This window comes from Anas platyrhynchos, chromosome 22 (assembly GCF_047663525.1).
Source record: "Anas platyrhynchos isolate ZD024472 breed Pekin duck chromosome 22, IASCAAS_PekinDuck_T2T, whole genome shotgun sequence".
Taxonomy (NCBI): Eukaryota; Metazoa; Chordata; class Aves; order Anseriformes; family Anatidae; genus Anas; species Anas platyrhynchos.
Window position 1 is genome coordinate 4,334,219 of NC_092608.1, and position 17,309 is coordinate 4,351,527.

General features: G+C 40.2%; 1 protein-coding gene across 2 annotated transcripts in view; it reads right to left on the reverse strand.

Moving 5' to 3' along the window:
• The window catches only part of CTNNBIP1 (catenin beta interacting protein 1), a 34,439-nt gene extending 21,665 nt beyond the window's left edge, over window positions 1-12,774 (reverse strand). Inside the window, exon 1 of one of the 2 annotated variants that reach the window (XM_027443188.3) lies at window positions 12,504-12,774. The gene's annotated coding sequence lies outside the window, so the exon portion shown is untranslated. Of the gene's footprint in view, window positions 1-3,618; window positions 3,687-12,503 lie in introns of those variants that run through there. The other variant, XM_072026742.1, reaches the window with a different exon arrangement.
• Window positions 12,775-17,309: the final 4,535 nt, after the last annotated feature.

Genomic DNA, 17,309 nt, shown 5'->3' on the forward strand with positions numbered 1-17,309 from the left:
ACAGAACACTGGAAGGCTGCTCGCTCAAGAGAACAAATGGGATACAGGTCTAGAAGAATTTGAATCTAAAAATAAACAGAGTTGTCATCTCCCAGTTAAAAAAAGAAAGATTTAACTGAATTAATAACAATTTCTGTGTAAACTTTTTGCGAATAAAGAGGTAAAACCCAGGATATTCCGAATATATAATAGATATTCAGGATATTCAGAATATAGAATCCTAGTCACACATCCATTGATATTTCTTGGTCTAAGCAAAGCACTGCTGGTATTTCTGAGTACTGCTGAATTCCCAGTGATCATACCTGAATTACTAGTGCTGAAGGAAGAGGTACCAAGCGCTGGTGAAGCCATACAGGATGCCCTGTTCTATCACGGCTGGAACTGGTCTCTCCAGGTACGGGTAAGAGTTTCTCAAGGTCAACAGGAATGCTTTGGGCTGCCAAGACCTCGTCTATCTTACAGCCAAGCACGGTTGTACTTCCAGTGACATTATTTAATGCCTCTCATGAAAAAGACTCAACCGTGCATTTCAAAAGCATAGCTTTTATTTTTTTTGCCTGAAGTAATTGTGTCTTTCACTAAACTGCGTTAAAAGACCAGATCCTACAAGTTTGTCCTGCTGCATCCAACACTACAAAACAGACATAATTGGGTCACCTAATTTTCCCTTGTTTGGCACACATAGGGAACAAAACTTGGGCCTCATGTATTATTAATATGATTCACAAGACAGAATAATAAATGAGGAGGATCCGTATATTACAGCCAAAGCTGCCAGCCCAGCTTTACCAAAACATAAATTTGGGTTTAAAAACGTTGTTTCCCTCCTTGAGCAGTAAACGCTGGGTCAGTAAGCAAGTGGAAAAGCTGCCCTGTTCTTCAGCACTTCATTCCTCGCTCTGCCTGCAGAAGGGCTGGGCGAGGATCACAGGAATGCTTGCTGCTTTGCAAGGCCCAACATGTGGACTGGGCAGAGCCAAGCACGTCTGACATCCCTGCTCCAGTCCCCGTTTGCCTGCCTACCAAACCAATCTGTCTGGTAGTGGAAAAAGTGTGTGCAATGCTGTCCCCTATGCAAAAGGGAGAGCAAATATCACCTTCTTCAGGCAAGAAGTTGCGCTTTCTAGCAAGGCAGCAAGCTAGGGATGAGAGTAAAATGGACATTTTGGAAGCAGATGTACATACGCCTGAGAACAGTTGGGCTATTTCACAAGAATGCTGCCAAGGTAAGAAGAGGATTAAGTTTTTGTTTTTAACTTTTCTGCTAATGGAAACGATGCTCGCCTACCTTTCCACATTGTTAGTTGAAATGTCCATCATGACAGGAAAATCTGTCACAAAAGTGAATGAAAAGACCATACTAGGTGTCCCTTCAATTACTACCCTGCACACAAGAGTCCAGTATGAAGTGAAAAAATACAACCTTTCCAGGTAGGCAAGCCCCCTTTATTTTCCTAGCCTGATTTAGAACATCAAATACCCCATTTTCACTTCTTAAAAAATGTAGACAGAAGAAATGTGAACACAAACTCAGTTTAACAGCTCTGTTTTATGAACAGATGGAAACAGCTCCTAAGGAAACTGAAGCTCGCTGGCAAGGAGTGCTTTCACCAAGCTCCTTCAGTAAAGGAGGATTCCAGCATGCAGCAATTGGAAATCACACATTTATAACTGTATTTCCCTCACTTCCACCTACACTCTTATGAATTCAAAACCTGGAAGGGTTTTTTTGCTGGGCAACACCACAGAAGGGTTTAAAATAAAGAGTTTCTAAATTACCAACGCCCCCACCCTTTAAAAAAAAAAAAAAAGAAAGAAAGAAAAAGAACCTAAGACAATTTCATAACACAACAAAAAAAGATATAAAGAAGAACGTTGGTAAATTTTGCATAAATTGAACTATTTAAGCACCTCACTTCATTTTAAAGGCATGCTTATTTTATGCAACAAAAAGCAACGTGAGCTTTTGTTCCTTCCAGTTCTGTATTTCCCCCACCACTGGAGATCTCCTACTGCTGACGTTCTGAACATTGCCATTTTACTGGTATTGGAAAAAAGGTGAAATGAAGCACGTTGCACAGCCTAAATTGAGGGGAAAAAAAGGCAGTAAACTGTCAGTAAATGTTAGTAATGTTTTACATATTCAGTCTTAATAATTTTGGGTACTTACAGCAGCCACCTGGCGAGCTTTTTCAAATGTAGGTTACAGCTGACTACCCCTTTAACGCATTATATCATTTCTAGTAATAGCCAAAGGAAATGCAATAGGAGCTAGGGTTTTTTTTTCTTGAATCTGGCAGGTTCTGTTCAAGGCAGCTAAAAACCTCAATTAATGGGATAGGATTATAAAAGCTCAGATAAGAAGTTAAGGTGAATAAGACCGACCACTGCAGCTTTCATTTGCACTACACAAATTGAGTTAACAGCCAGCGTGAAGAGGTCCCTTTAACTCTGTGATATCATTATCCAAGGTTAAGCTATTAGCCTCCACAGCTGTACTATTGAGTACTTCAGTGGTTAAAATATGGTCATACTGGGAAACTTGTAAGCGCAAGGGGACGCTGCACCTTTAAGCCTTGTTAATTTTCAAATGACATTTCTCAGAGAACAGCTTGAGCCCTAAAAACCTTCCAAGCTGGAGCCTAAAACCTGAAGTCAGGAACCAGAGTCTGCAAAATCCTGCTGCAAATTTTCCTCTAATTCAATCTGACTCATGACCTTCAGTCACAGGCAGCTGGAAGCTGGATTAATTCCCATCTCCAGAGGGACATGACAATGGAGAATTCATAACAGCTACCTATTTATAGGTGAACAGTAAGAACTGAAATATTTAACGTGCATTTTTCATCCTATTGTTTTATGTTAAGTATAATCTTCTGTACAATTATTGAATCTGAATCCCAGATTTTAGTCAATTTGCTCCATTTAGTCCCAATTTTTTAGTCAGCTGGAACTCCAGTGGTAGGTTCACATCTTGTAAACATTACATTTAAATTTTGAACACAACAGTACAGTCCTCCCTCTTCAAGAGGGATGGGAAACAACCCAAACCACTGCCACTTAGACATGAAAAACTACAAAAACAGGCAGTTGTGTTTTTTTTTCCTTCTTCCCCCAGTGCTGGATCACCCTCCAGAGCTTCAGAAAGCACTTCAATAGTGGTAATGAATTGCATTCAGAAAAGCTCCCCAATTTAATAAAGCAGTTCTTACACCAACGCTCAAGCTACAATCCTAGCTTCATAATCACAATTTTTATGAAAATGATGCTCGTCTCCTGACCTTCAGGCACACACAAACTAGGTTTATATTTTTTTTTGGTGTACCACAGCAGCAAGCTATAAAACAGAAGACATCTATCATGTGTCCTATAGTTAAAAGAGGCAGTACAGATTTCTAGGCAGTTCACGTCAGTCAGCTTGAAGCCTCTGAAATTAAACGTAGCAACATCAACACAACTGTAAATAAGACTTTAATTTCACGTATGTATTCACACTTCAAAAAGGAATGTCAAAAAAAACAACTTTTAAAAGTCACAAAACTTAGCTTCAGCAGTTGATCCTCAAATTTTATCCCAAGCCAAAGAAGCAACTACAGAAATATCACAATACTTTACTTCAGTCAAGATGATCTTCAACAGCTGAAACGAAGAGCACCGCTCCTGTCCCGATCGCCAGCACCTTTCAGAGAGGCTCCCGCACCTATTTATAACAAAGCTACAAATCTTCTAAACAGGAAATTAGGTCATAATGATAGATAGCCAATAATTTTAACTACCAGGTATCTCTCACAAAAGAATTAGGGTTGTAAAACAAGTGTCACACGTGCCTCAAGACAAAACAATGCTTTCTATGGATCTCCTCGTAAATTCTAAATATTCTAGCTTTTGGGAAACAAAAAACAAAGCTTCCAGCATGTGAACTCATGAGACAACTTGGGGTGCCTCTTTTGTTTTAAAGAAACTAGCTTTATTTGCGTAGTTGGATTTTAACTTGAATCAAACTAGTGAAAAAAATTATGGTGCTCATTTTATCAATACCCTACAAGAATCAAATTATTTTCCGTATCTCTCTCCCATTTTATGTAGTTGGCATGCTGCACACATCAGACATACATATCCATACAACATCTCAATGAAGTACCATAATTTTGGGCTATTAATTATGGTCACCAATGACAGACTCTTGCAGCACATGTCTATCCCATGTTCATTTCAGGAACTGACCCAAGGGGCAATACACAACATGCACAAAGAAGATCAAGGCCAGCAACTGTGGTCACATCATCTTCTTGTAAACTCAGCTTTATGACCGAAGTCATGCTTTCAAAGAAGCTATGCACGAAGTCGTAACACTGAACCTGCAAACTTCTGAAGACTTACAGATCATTCATTACCTGCAAAACTGGGTTTTCCTGGAGACTGCCATTAATATTACAGAAAACCAAACTCAACAGGCTACAAAAAAAAAAACAACTTAATTCATAGGGCATAAAGACTTTACACTATAAACACTAATAAACAATTAGTTGACTGGAGAAGCAAGAAATTGGTTCAGTCTTCCTAATGACCCTAAAAAAAAAGACTACTGTGCCTACATTGTACTTCCATGCAATGAAATACAATGTCAAAATTGATGCAAGTAGGTATAAATGCCCTAGGTAGGATGTTTTTTCTGAATTCCTCAGTAATTCTCAAGTGGCTTGAAATGGAACATGAAACGCATGAACAATCACACATTCAGAACTACCAGGCAGCACTAATGGAAAAACACTTCAGCATCTGCTGTGTTTCCAGCCAGCTTCAATACTGTATTTGCGTTCGGATTTTTAAATTAAACTGCTCTGTTAACCTCTGGCTAGTGCAAAAATTTGCAGCCTCAATCTTTGTTAGCAAAAAGGTAAATGACGCTGTTAACAGATCACAAACCCATACAGAACAGTCTAAACCCAGAACATGCAGAATGCCAGGAAGTATCTGCAAGCAGTTAAACTAACAATAACATTTAATTTTAATTTACACGCATGCCCCCCCCTAAAATAGAAGTACCACGTTTGGAGTCAAGCTGCCTGTGGTCTAGCAACCAACTTTGCAGCAGCTTAAGCACACAGCATTGTTATATTTAACCAGAAATGGCAGACATCACGAGCAATGCCTACTGCAAGGATTTCTCCCCACTATCCCACTTGCTGAAGCACCATTATATTTATAGGCAGTACTTTGGTACTCATCAGCATACTATCTTTCTACAGATGCCTAGCATATTAGGGATAGCTTTCAATTTAAAACATGACTTATGGTGCCCTGTAATTTGCACTGACATCTGAACACCATTAATGCCAGATCATATGCATTTAACACTGAAAATACCTACAGCTCTTTTATAGTCGAGAGATTATGGCTAACCAGATTTTTTGTAAGCAATTAAAACGTGAGCTGTTATTAGGTTGCTATTTAGCATTTTAATGTTTTGCAATACTCTATCAAAGTACAGTGTTAGGACCAAGGACACTTTCAGATTAATAGCTGTTGACTACCAAAATTGCCTAACCACTGGCTATAACAGCATGTAATATTGTTCTGGCCTCACACATCAATAACATTTGCTGTAAACGAGCAACAAATAAACCCCTTACAACACCAACTTATCTTGCCCCTTCAGAGAAAAAAAAATGAACACCATAACCCTTTTGCATCCCTTTCTGCATGGATGCTCTGCATAAGCAAAGAAGTCAAGTGCTTTCAGTTTTGAACCTACATAGTTTGGGTTTTCAAACCCTTTGGAGCAGTATTTCATTAATACTTCTTGCTCAAACTAAGACTTAATGGCTATTTGTCTAATACAGATATGTTTCTGATCCACCTGTTTTCCACTGACCCCAGCACAGAACCTGTCTCCTCGGTGATCTGGTAGCATCTTTATTATTGGATGATATGGGAAAGAGACCCTTCTTGCTCCTAGGACCCTCATAAAAGAATATTAATTGAAAAGTTTCTTGGTAATGTTTGATAAATTGGTCTGACTGGCTGTTCTAATCACATCTACAGAAGTATACCAGTTCGCCTACTTCCTGAAGGATCTATTAAAAAAGCAAAACAAAAGGATTTTTGTTACTCTCTTTAGGTCAACAGAGAGAAAGAAAAAAAAATTATAAAAACTTATAAATTAAAGAGAGGATTTAATGTTCACAAGCTTGATACAAATTCCTAGTTACAACCCAATTCCACTGCAGATGTTTTGCTATCTATGGCTTTTGGTAAAGAGGAATTACAAGGACGGAACTCCTGCCTTCAAGAGACTTCCTATTTCTCAGGAACAGGGATGCAATTTCCTTCCTCCCTAGCCACAATTTTGTATGTAAAGGTAATTATATTAGCCCTGAACTGTGAAATAACTCTGTATGAGGTCATTGTTTGACAGCAGAAATCACTCGTTAGCACTGCCCTACTAACATACACACGGGCTGGAGAGAAGTAAATACTGACTACAGGACCTTTAAGCATTATATGAAGGCCCAGTCAGCGCTGGACCAGCCAGAGTCCCAAAACAACTGGAAGAATCACAGGCTAAGGTAAGATTGAGGGCACTCGCATGTTAAAGGCAACCAACATGAGCTTCATGGAAAACTGGCAGCAGAACTGCCTGGCAGGTTTGATTTATTCAAGGACTGACAATAACAAAGATAAATACTTGAAACTGATTGTTTCAAGATCTCTTAAATACGTAGAGTTCAGTACATCTACAGGATAAATGTCACTCCTTCCACTAAGAACAGGAGCATCATAAAGATACAATAAAACATATTTTTGATTAATCAAACTCCAATACATACGAATTATAACAAAAGGTGTTAGCTCGGAGACCATTAACAACAACACTCAAGACAAGGCAGCTTCTTCTCTGGGTTAAAAGCACCAGGAGATCTCACACCGCTCCAGAAAGCTTCCCTGAAGAAGATGCTGCATGCAACAGCCACCTAATTTAAGGCAGATTGAGAAAAGAGAATTACTGAAGCTGAAGGCAGATTTCTACACTTTCCAAACTGTTAGCGCAATTACAGCACATCTTTATTAGCATCAACCAAAGGAAGGAGCTTGTAGCGGTTATGTCAAAAATCACAGCTACTAAGAACAATGAAATAGACATATTAAAAACAAAGTGCCAAAATTGTATTTCTTCACACACACACTATTTATTACACATACAGAATCTTACTTAAGGTTTAAAATATCTTTTGCAAGAGTTAGTGAACTAAATCATGGCAGTAAAACATAAAATTGTTGCAAAAAGGTTTATGTGATTTGTGAAAGATGTATTTTGCAGTCTTCTGGAGCTGCTAAATAAAGTTTCAGTGATAACAGTTCTGTTTAAAAAAAAAATATATATATATATATATTTCTGACCTCTGGAGTTAAGCAAACTCTTTCATGAATTCCATATAAACCAACGAGTATTATTTGGCATCTACATACATTCCTGGAAAAAAAAAAACAGCTAAGCAGACTTGAATGCTCCTATTTTTCTCAATTTGGCATCAACTCTTAAAGTTAATTATATTTTAAGTGTGTTATTGCTGATTATTTCTGCATAAACATTCAGTTACCGTGTTTATCTTGAAGTTTGATACTGCATCCCCAGACCGACTGAGCAAGCCACCAGGACACAATGAAATTACCAGCATCCCATATAAGATCCAGCACAGAGTTAGGAATCTATTTAAATGAGGATGGTAACAGATACCAGAGGTGAGCAGAACCACACTATCCCCTTCTCATTTCTACAAAAAGCCTTTATCAGTAATTTTACTTGAAACTGTTTCACCCTTTCCACTGCCATTCTACAGAACGTCTGTAGCAAAAATTTAGGTCACGCTTCCTTTAAGCGCGCATGGGTGCCTGTACACGTACGCTTACTTAAAGCTCAATGAAATTAATTAAAAGCTCCTCACTGACTTCAGTGTGCACTGAATCAAGACCTGGATGAGTTCACAGGCAAAACAATTACACTTAATTAAACATCACAACATTCTTGCGACTTAGTCAACTCATTTTTACAGAAGGATAAACTGAGTCAGAAAGTTTCAGAGCTTGGTCATGGTCATAAGCAGAGCTGATTGCTTCAGTTGCTTCCATATTTGCTAGTTATCCTCATAATATATTGAGAAAATAGTCATTCTAAAAAACAGATACATGTTTGGTCTAAATATTTGCAGGAAATAGAACATCCTGAGTCAAGTGTAGTGTTATACAAACCAATTGGCTGCGTTTCTGTTCCCTGATCAATAAATAGTTGCTACAAGTCAGTCACAGGAGTTCCACAAATCCAAGTAGAATTTTTTGATTTCCCCTCCACAGCATTTTATCTACAGATGATTTTTTTGTTTGTTCATTTCTTTGTTTTAAAGCTAAAATAGCATAACAACACACAAAAAAATCACAATTACCAACAAAAAATACACTTGTGGATTTGATATTCTGTAAAACCCCAAAAACACTAGAAAAGTAGAATTACACCTCCTTTACTCACACGGACACAAACTGTGTATAAACACTGTAATGTTCTATCAAATCAACAAGAGTGAGCAGAAACCAGCAACTCCCCTTCCCCATTTTAAGGAGTACCGTTACGTAACGTTTCCCCAACACTGAGTCTGAAAATAAATCCCACAGCTAGAAGAGTATTCTCCTTATTCAATCATCAATTGAAGATTTTCAGTTATTTTTCTGATCTTTTCTCACCTATTAACTTTCTGTAGTTCTACTCATTCTACTCTTTTTTTTTTTTTTTTTGAAAAAGCTCATGGTCAGGCCATGGCTCTTTAAAAGGAAAAAAGAACTGTAAGTCCCATCTGTTCTTAGAGCTACAACATCATCACAAACAGTAACAGAATGTTTCGCTTTTTTCTAAATGAAGTTTGTTGGTACGAAGTTTTTATTAAATTTAAAACATATATTTATTATTTCTCCCATGTACTTACAAGCAAGACCATTAGACTACCATCATTTTCTTAGGGTGTGGAGTGGGTGACAAAATGCTTTCATTATACTAATTTACATTTTTGTGTGCATCGGCGTCAAAATATTAACATCTTCTGGGACTATTCGCCTACTTGTATACTTGCAAGAGCTTTCTTGAAATTAAATTAATGAATACCATTAATTTTGCAGCAAATCAGAACACTCAAACTAAAAACAAAAACTCTAATACCTGTGATACAAAGTGTTATTTCAAACTAAAATTTAAAAATAGGCATCATAAATAAGAATTAAACCATCAAGTAGAAACTGTGCATAACACGGAAGACAAAAAATATTTACAGACATAACTTCAGAAAGAATCTTACAGGGTATGATGGATTTTAGTTAATCTATTGGAAAAATATACAGGACTAACTGCTTTTTAAAGAGGGCTCAATCAAAACTGTTATGTGCTATGATTTCTTCGCTGTTCTTGACATGTTTGTTACAAACTAAAATTTATTTTTGGCTGAATATCCAACCATACCATTTGTGAAGTACCATTTTGAACAGTAATAGTTTAAATAAAGAACATGATTGACTGGCTGAATCATCCCTGTTAAAATATCTGGAAACTTAGCAGAAAGTCATTTCCTCTCACTATCTGCAAACTGAATTATAACCACCCTCTTGCTATACATTTTGGGCAACTCCCGTAATGTAAATATTTGGCATATTTCTTGGGATTACATTTTTTACAATTAGAAACACTAACATCAGGTCCAATCACTTCAGCATTATGTACACAAGGGCACTTGTATAGCTATGACAGCTGCTACTACCTTTGCTGCATTTCAGCAGGAAATCCAATCTGATGACAGCTTGCAATAAAAGGAAATGCAGCTTTGCATCCACATGCATGGAAATATTTCTGAAGATACCTAATCCTTTCTTTTTGAAAAAACTACTGGAAGTTTCTCCATGCATATTCAACAGCAGCTTCCAAAAGCCTCTTGTTTCTCCGTACACACTCCACTTTGGTGCATTTTTGACACCTAAAACTAGGTCAGATGCTCAGGATGCTTTGTAGTTAACAACAAACTTACGAACTGAAATATTTACTAAAAATGACAAGTGTACACATTAGTTATTGATAAACATTCTGGAGAGAAAAAAAAATCGTATTACACTAATAGATTTCTTTACACAAGTAGTTTCCTAAGCAAATCATCAATCACGAATGTTAGTCACACCTTACCAAATACACGCAGTTGTTAGGTTTATTTGCTTGTATGCAACCGCAGACTAATTTTTAGCAATAGATGTGTATCAGTCAACGTTTGCAATTACAAAATTTTGTTTCAGTTCGGTTGTGTTTGTTACAGAACAACAAATTGTTTTGGAAACCTCTCTTCTCTTGCAAAGCAACTTTACTGAGACGCCTAGGATGGCAGAGAAAAGAAGTTCATAGAACTACAGACTGCCCACAAAACTGGGATTTGTAACTTCTTTTTTGCACTCCCCTATTCCTTAACGTTCTTGTTATATATTTATGAAAATGTATTAGTATTAACCAGTTCTTGCTAAGATGACAGAGGCTTCAATTCGTATTGCAAGGAAAAAAAAAAACCCTCTTGGCCCACACACCTACAGTGCTTGTGCAATAAGTAAGAGCTCCTATACACAACTGCAAACAGGCATCCAAGCAAGTAACAACCGTGGTATATCTGATACGAATTTATTACACTATCAGGCTATGGGAAGATTTTCCTGATGAGGAATTCAGTCTTCCCATTTGACTGCCAAAGACGACAGAAAGCTTTTATGTCCTATAAGACTTTCCCTAATCTCTGCTGCAATGTTGAAAATGAATTGAACCAGAGATACTGCTTTGAAGCATTTTTGGGTAAGCCATAATAACACTTCAGCCAATCCACTATCAGTTAACTTGTTAAAAATGGCCTTGCTCTTTCATTTGCTTAATCCTACAGGCTTCCGCGCAGATTTCCACTCTTCTCAAGCACCACATAAAGTAAGAGAGCAGGCAAATCAGCTTAGAAGCAACTCTAAATTGTACTGAGGAAGATGCCAGTTTCTACCAAGGGGCAAGAATTACGATAGAAGAGATGATGCTTTTCCAGCTAGTGCCAAAGCAAAGCAACTCCAGTGTATCTGAAGTACACCTGCCACTATTTGCTATCGTATTCATTTTTCAAGGCAGACAGTAGCTTTTAGATTAATAAGAAAATAAGCCCGCATTTACAAAAGCTCAATACTTGAGCATTCTGTACATCCCTTCACTTTGAAGGCCTCTACTTCTAAACTAAACTTCTTTAGGTATAAGGTTTAGCCTCACTCTTCACCATTTACACGATGTTTCTCTTTCAGAGGGCTACTTCACATGTCACACATGATGTCTAGAAGTATCAAAAGAAGTTGACAGCTTACAAGTTCAGTGACCAACAAGAACTAAACAGAAAATTTGGATGTTGTTAATTTATTGAAAAGTGATGTTCCCAAAATTCTCAAGGGAGATGGCTATCGCCATACCAGAGGCAAGTCTGGTCAGAAAACTAAATAAGCAAACCTAAGTTGCCTCCAGTGTCTGGTTTGTTAGCGTGTTGTGTTTTTTTTTTTCTTTTTTAACCATCACATCTGCAGAATGTCTTGCTCTCATCCCACAGAGCATCAAAGCTTACTTTGCTAAACGTACCAGGATGAGGAACGGTCAAATAAAAGATGATATACAACAGACCAAAACATCCCCTTCTTGAGGGAGAGAGAAAGCAAACGCAAGCCTGCAAGTCAAACACAGGCTGATGCAGCGCATCTGGACGTTGAGCAGAAGCTACCATCACCTCCCAGCTGCTTCCAGAGCACGATTTGTATTCTGATTTAGAAGCAAAGCTGCTCGTGGGTCTGAGAGAGACAAAACTACAGCGAGCCTGCGGATGCTGTCCATTTTTACACCAAGCAGAAAGTTACGGAGCGCTGCTTCGGATGCTCTAGAAGGTATCTAATAAGCGAAGGCGCCTAATGAATTAAACCCCGAGCTGGGTGAGGTGTTAGCACGGAGGTTACCTGCGCTCCACCCCGGCTCACCCCGCAGCCTTTGGGAAGCAAAGGGCGGCTGCTTGCTGCCGTACGGCCCACGGGCGTGCCACCTGCCCCGGCACACCTGGAGCACCGGGACGAGGGGACCCCGGGCCGGCAGCCCAAAACGCGGCCATTTCGGGGCTGCGGGACCACGAAGCCGGTCTCCCGGCGGTGATGCCAGGAGGCGAAGCGGGCACCTCCCGTACCTGCACCGGGCCTGGCGGCCGCTGCCTCCGCAGGTGGCCGAGCCCCCGGGGGGATCAGGAGCAGGAGGAGGAGGAAGGAGAGGAAGGGAAGGACGAGCCGGAGGAGGAAAAGGAGGCGGAGGCCCGGGGCTGCGGCCCCGCACCGGGCACTGCGGGAGGCCCGGGGCCGTGGGGCGCCTCCCTGCCCGCCCCGCCGCCTTTGTTCCCGGCCGGGCGCCGCGCACAAAGGGCGGCCGCGCTCACCTGCGGGCGGGGCCGGGCCGGCCCCGGTGCTCCTGCGGGAAGCAGCGAGGCGAGAACGGAGCGGAGCGGAGCGGAGCCGTGCGGCCGCCTCCTCCTCCTCCTCCTCCCGTCGTGACTCACCGCGGCGGCCCCGGGAAGGGAGGCGGGGACGGAGGCGGCGAGGGAGGCGCCTGGGCGGCTCCGGGGCGGCTCCGGGGGAGGGACCGGCCGCGGCCCCCAGCCCAGGGCAGCGGCGGCGCCGCAGGCACCACCCGAGAGCCGGCCCGCAGGAAGGGGCGGGGCGGGGCGCCAGGGGGCGGGGCCTCCGCGCGAAGGGGGCGTGGTTACGGTGGGTAGGGGCGGGGCTTCACGTGGGGTTGGGTGTGGTGTATTGGGCGATGGGCGGGGCTTCGGGAAAAGGGGGCGTGGTCTCGGGGTGGGGGCGGGGCTTATCTGCTCCTGGTGGCGCGCCAGGAGCGCGCCGCTGGGCTGCCCAGGGGAAGTGCGGGAGTGCCCCGGTAAATACAGCCCCGGGAGGTTAATGCAGGCACACGGCCACTTTTCTGTAAACGTGTGCTACAAACATCAAATTCTGCAAAGCAGGAGTTGGATGCGATGGTCGCTGTGGGTCCCTTCCAGCTCGGGATGTTCTACAGTGCTACAAAAGGTCAGTAGGTGCTGTGAGAAGCCACGCACTCCAGCTAATCCACCAACTGGTATCTCCCAACAACCCCCATCCAGAGCAAACATCCACTCACACATCCAAACACTCATTACTGTGACTCTCCAAATCATCCCGATCTCAGGGCGCAGCCCGTCCACGCTGCACACCAAAGCTGAGTAAAAGCACAGCAAGCACAGAAATCAAGGCAGAATCCACCCCTGCTGTCACTAACCCATGTTGTAGCTTCCCGCTGAGGCTAACAGTAATATCACGTACCTGTAATAGCCATTGTGGGGTCAGCAAGATAAAGGGCTTTGTGTGCTAAGTGCTGTTTAGTAACAGGCACGTGTTTTCTACTTGCTATTTAACTTAATTGCATAAAAATAGTCACAGTAATGAAATAGGTGGCACTTCCTTTAACAGCTTGCTATTTAATGACATCAAAGCCTGATGCCACTGAAATCCATACCCCACTGCCAGTTAATGAAGGTCTTAACATGAAAGCCTATGCAAAGAGCAAAACCAAGCTGTTGACAGGAACAGGAATGGTGCAAATATGTTGAGATCTGAGATCACTAGCATATACCCACAGCACAGCAGGCAGTAATGATTATTAATTATTTAAGAAAAGAACATAAGAGCACCAGCATAAGCTGAAAAAAAATATGCAGAAGCATCGCTCTGGGATCCTCCAGTTGGATTACTGTTAATTAGCACAGCATATGAGTCTCAGGAAAATTTCCAAAAGCATCTTATGCCAGTAGGACCGTACAATTAGGCTATTGTCTGCACCCTTGCAATAGTTTAAGTTTTCTTCCTGATAGCATCATGGGCACCACTCCATTCACAACTAAGTACTGCATAGCTCTCCTATCCTAGTTTAGCTGGGCGACAGCACAACAGTATTACACAATCATACGCCGCAAAATTTAACATCCTGGATTTATTTAGAAAGACTTTTGTGGACCAAGATACTAGAAGGCTTCCTAAACCTTTAGGAAATTTTATATTTATTTTCTTAAAACAATAGAGTATAAAGCAGGCTTTGACCCACCTCAGTTTATCACCACCAACCTTACTCAGTTATGTTATCAAGTGAGGTGACAATTTCCTGCTGTAATAGCCACTTGTAGTGTCAAAGGACGTGCTGGATGCTCAAGAGACTAAAACTAACCCTAATCCTAACAGTAAGCCAAACCCTAATTATGACCCTAAGCCAACACATACGTCACCAATTTCTCCCATCAAAAAATGCTCCCAATGGAAGCCTTTGGGTAGACCTGAACTCCGCTGGGAAGCCTTTATTCAACCCCACACACAACAAGAGTCTGCGCTTTCTTGCTCTCCAAACCCTAACAACCCTAACCCAAATTATGACCCTAAGGCAATACATACATAGCCAATTCATACATCTCCCATCAAAAAGTGCTCACAGTGGAAGCCTTTTTGTAGACCTGTGTGAAGTAAAGTTTTGTTTTTGCAGTGGAAAATTCCAGTGACTTTACATATTCAGAAGTGATTGAACAGTGAGGTCTATGTTAAGCAGAAAAGGGGAAGGTCCAAGTGTCCCCAAAAAAGGGAGGACAGATAAGAAAAACAATATGAGTAGTTTGATACCAGTAAAATAAAAAATCATGAATCCCTATAGTCATGAGACAGGAAGGGGAAAAGAAAAAAAAGGAGAAAGTAACATTTGGTCATATAAAATTGCACATATATGGTGTAGTAAAAAGCGTTGAGTAGTTTGTGAACCTGTAGTACTCAGCCAATGTGGAAACGTGAGGAATCAAGTGTTGGGTAATACGGAAGATAAAGTTATGATATACTTTTGCTGTGCGCTCCTGCTTGCAGGACACCCACCATTGCTATAAAAATGCTATGCTTGAGCCTGTGTTATTGGCTACAGATCGTTTCTCACAATCAGAACTTTAAAATCAAGTTCTAATTAAGAAATCTGCTATTAAATCTATCATTAATACAATAAAATGTATTAAATTACAGTAGACGTTTCAGTGCATGATACAGCAATACATATATTCACTAACCTTTTGTCTTTTAAGATCTTGTTTCAGAGACTTATTATTCCAAAATGTCTTCATTTATCCTGGACACATAGTGTCAGATACTTTAGGCCTGCCTCTTCAGGTGCTCTGAACATCAGCAGTTCCCATATGATTGAGGTGGAAGCTTGGATGTTTAAAAGTCACAGGAGAGAAATCTTGGGCAATAGCAAATCCACTAACTGTCCCTCCCTTGGGTGTAAAAACTCTATGAAGTCAAAAAACAAACAAACAAACAAAACAGACCCACCCTGCACCAATGGGGTTTTTTCCATTTTCCATTCTCCAGAGAGAATTGATATAAGAGTTTACTTCCGTACCAGAAAAGACTTACCAGAACTCAGTAAGGGTGATATAAAAATGATGGACGTGGGGAAAATAAAAGATGCCTGCAGGCTGACTTTCAGATCTTTACAACATAAAAACTGTATCTGTCCTTACAGAGGCCACACTGGAAACAAAAATAAATGGTTATATTTTAATTTGGCTACCTTTTCAGCCACTAATGAAACAGCCTTAAATGAGCCTTAAATGCCTTGGTCTATAGGGTGTCATTAATACGGACAGTGTCATTAATACAGAATTCTGTCAAAATGAACTTGATTTTAACAGGTAAATAAACATGGTAAATTATAAATAAGGGTTTTCCTAAGAAATATTGTATTTTTCCTTTAATACAAAAGTAACTTGCTACTTTTCCATTCAAGATCAAAGAAGGGAAGTAATACAAGACAACAAAAAACAGTAGAAACAGCATCTGAAGCTTCAATTTTCTCTCTAACACCCCTTATTTCAGCTCAGTACAGTCATGAGATTCACCCTATAGAGAAAAACAATTAGATAAGGGAGTTTACATGTGGCCAGAAAGAACTCTGGGCAACTTTGCTGATGCATTTAAAGCTACTGTACTTCATATTTTGTATTTCAGAAGTAAAATGGTAAACAAAAAACAAAGCACTTTTAATCTTCAAAGCAATTCATGATCAATGACAACTTCACAGCACTTGAGAGTGAAGTATCATAATCTGTGAGATTCTGGGAGAAAAAAAAAAAGCATAGAGAATAAGTGATCTGCCTGACTCTAATGGTGAACCAGGGATGGAACTCAAACATCACAAGCTGGTATATTAAACTGCAAAACTATACATTCATGTAGAATCTGTTCTTTTGTTAATGATTTTTATTTGAGCAAATGATTATTATGATAAATGGACTATGGCATTTTTTTTCCAGCCCCAGTAGAAACATTAGAGATACTGGTGGAGGTAATTCCCAGGATTATTTGGCAAAATCTTTAGCATAGCACACTAATTAATCTTCCATGTCTCTAAAATTAATCTAACCACTTCGTGTAGGTCAGCTTAAATAACTGTCTGCTAGGGCCAACATATAAATAGGTTCATATTGGCAACAGATTCCTTTTTAATTACATTTGTAGTCAAGTTATTCTGCAGGAAATATTCAGCCTCTGGGTTAGAGCTGTGCTTTCTGTCTTGTTGTGGCTTTTGAGAAGGGAAGTCTGGCCTGGCATACAGAATCTTTCAGTAATATTGATCATTAATCTCAGACTCATCTTGTCCATCTAAATCACAAGAGATCTTTTCAAGAGCAGAAGGAGCACAACACTAAGAAGATATTCAGTCAGAAATCATTTTAATAGGAATTTTACAACTGCCTGCAGTACAGAAAATTTGAAAAAAATTTCAAAATATTTGCAAATCAATAAAAAAGTTTCTCCCGGAAATGTACGCACCTCTCTAAAACTGCAAGGAAAAAAGATTTGCAAGTTATTGTACAGTAAACTTACTGTGATCTGCTGGAGTGAGAGATTTAATTTACATACTAATGCTGCGAGCAGTTTGGGAGGGGGAGAAGAGTTACTTAGCACCAGTAATGAGCAGAAAGGAAAAGAAGGCAGCAACAGTCCCCATAGACTGTTTTGTTTTCAATAATTTCAGACTGTCTAATAAAGCCTTTAATAAGCTGCTCTCAGCTATAAAGCTGCAGTCAGCCTTTGTCAGAGCAGATAATACTGTCCCAGACAGGAAAATAGTTCTGATAGAATGCACAAAAGACCCCATCTAAATAAAAGCTTCTCAAAAA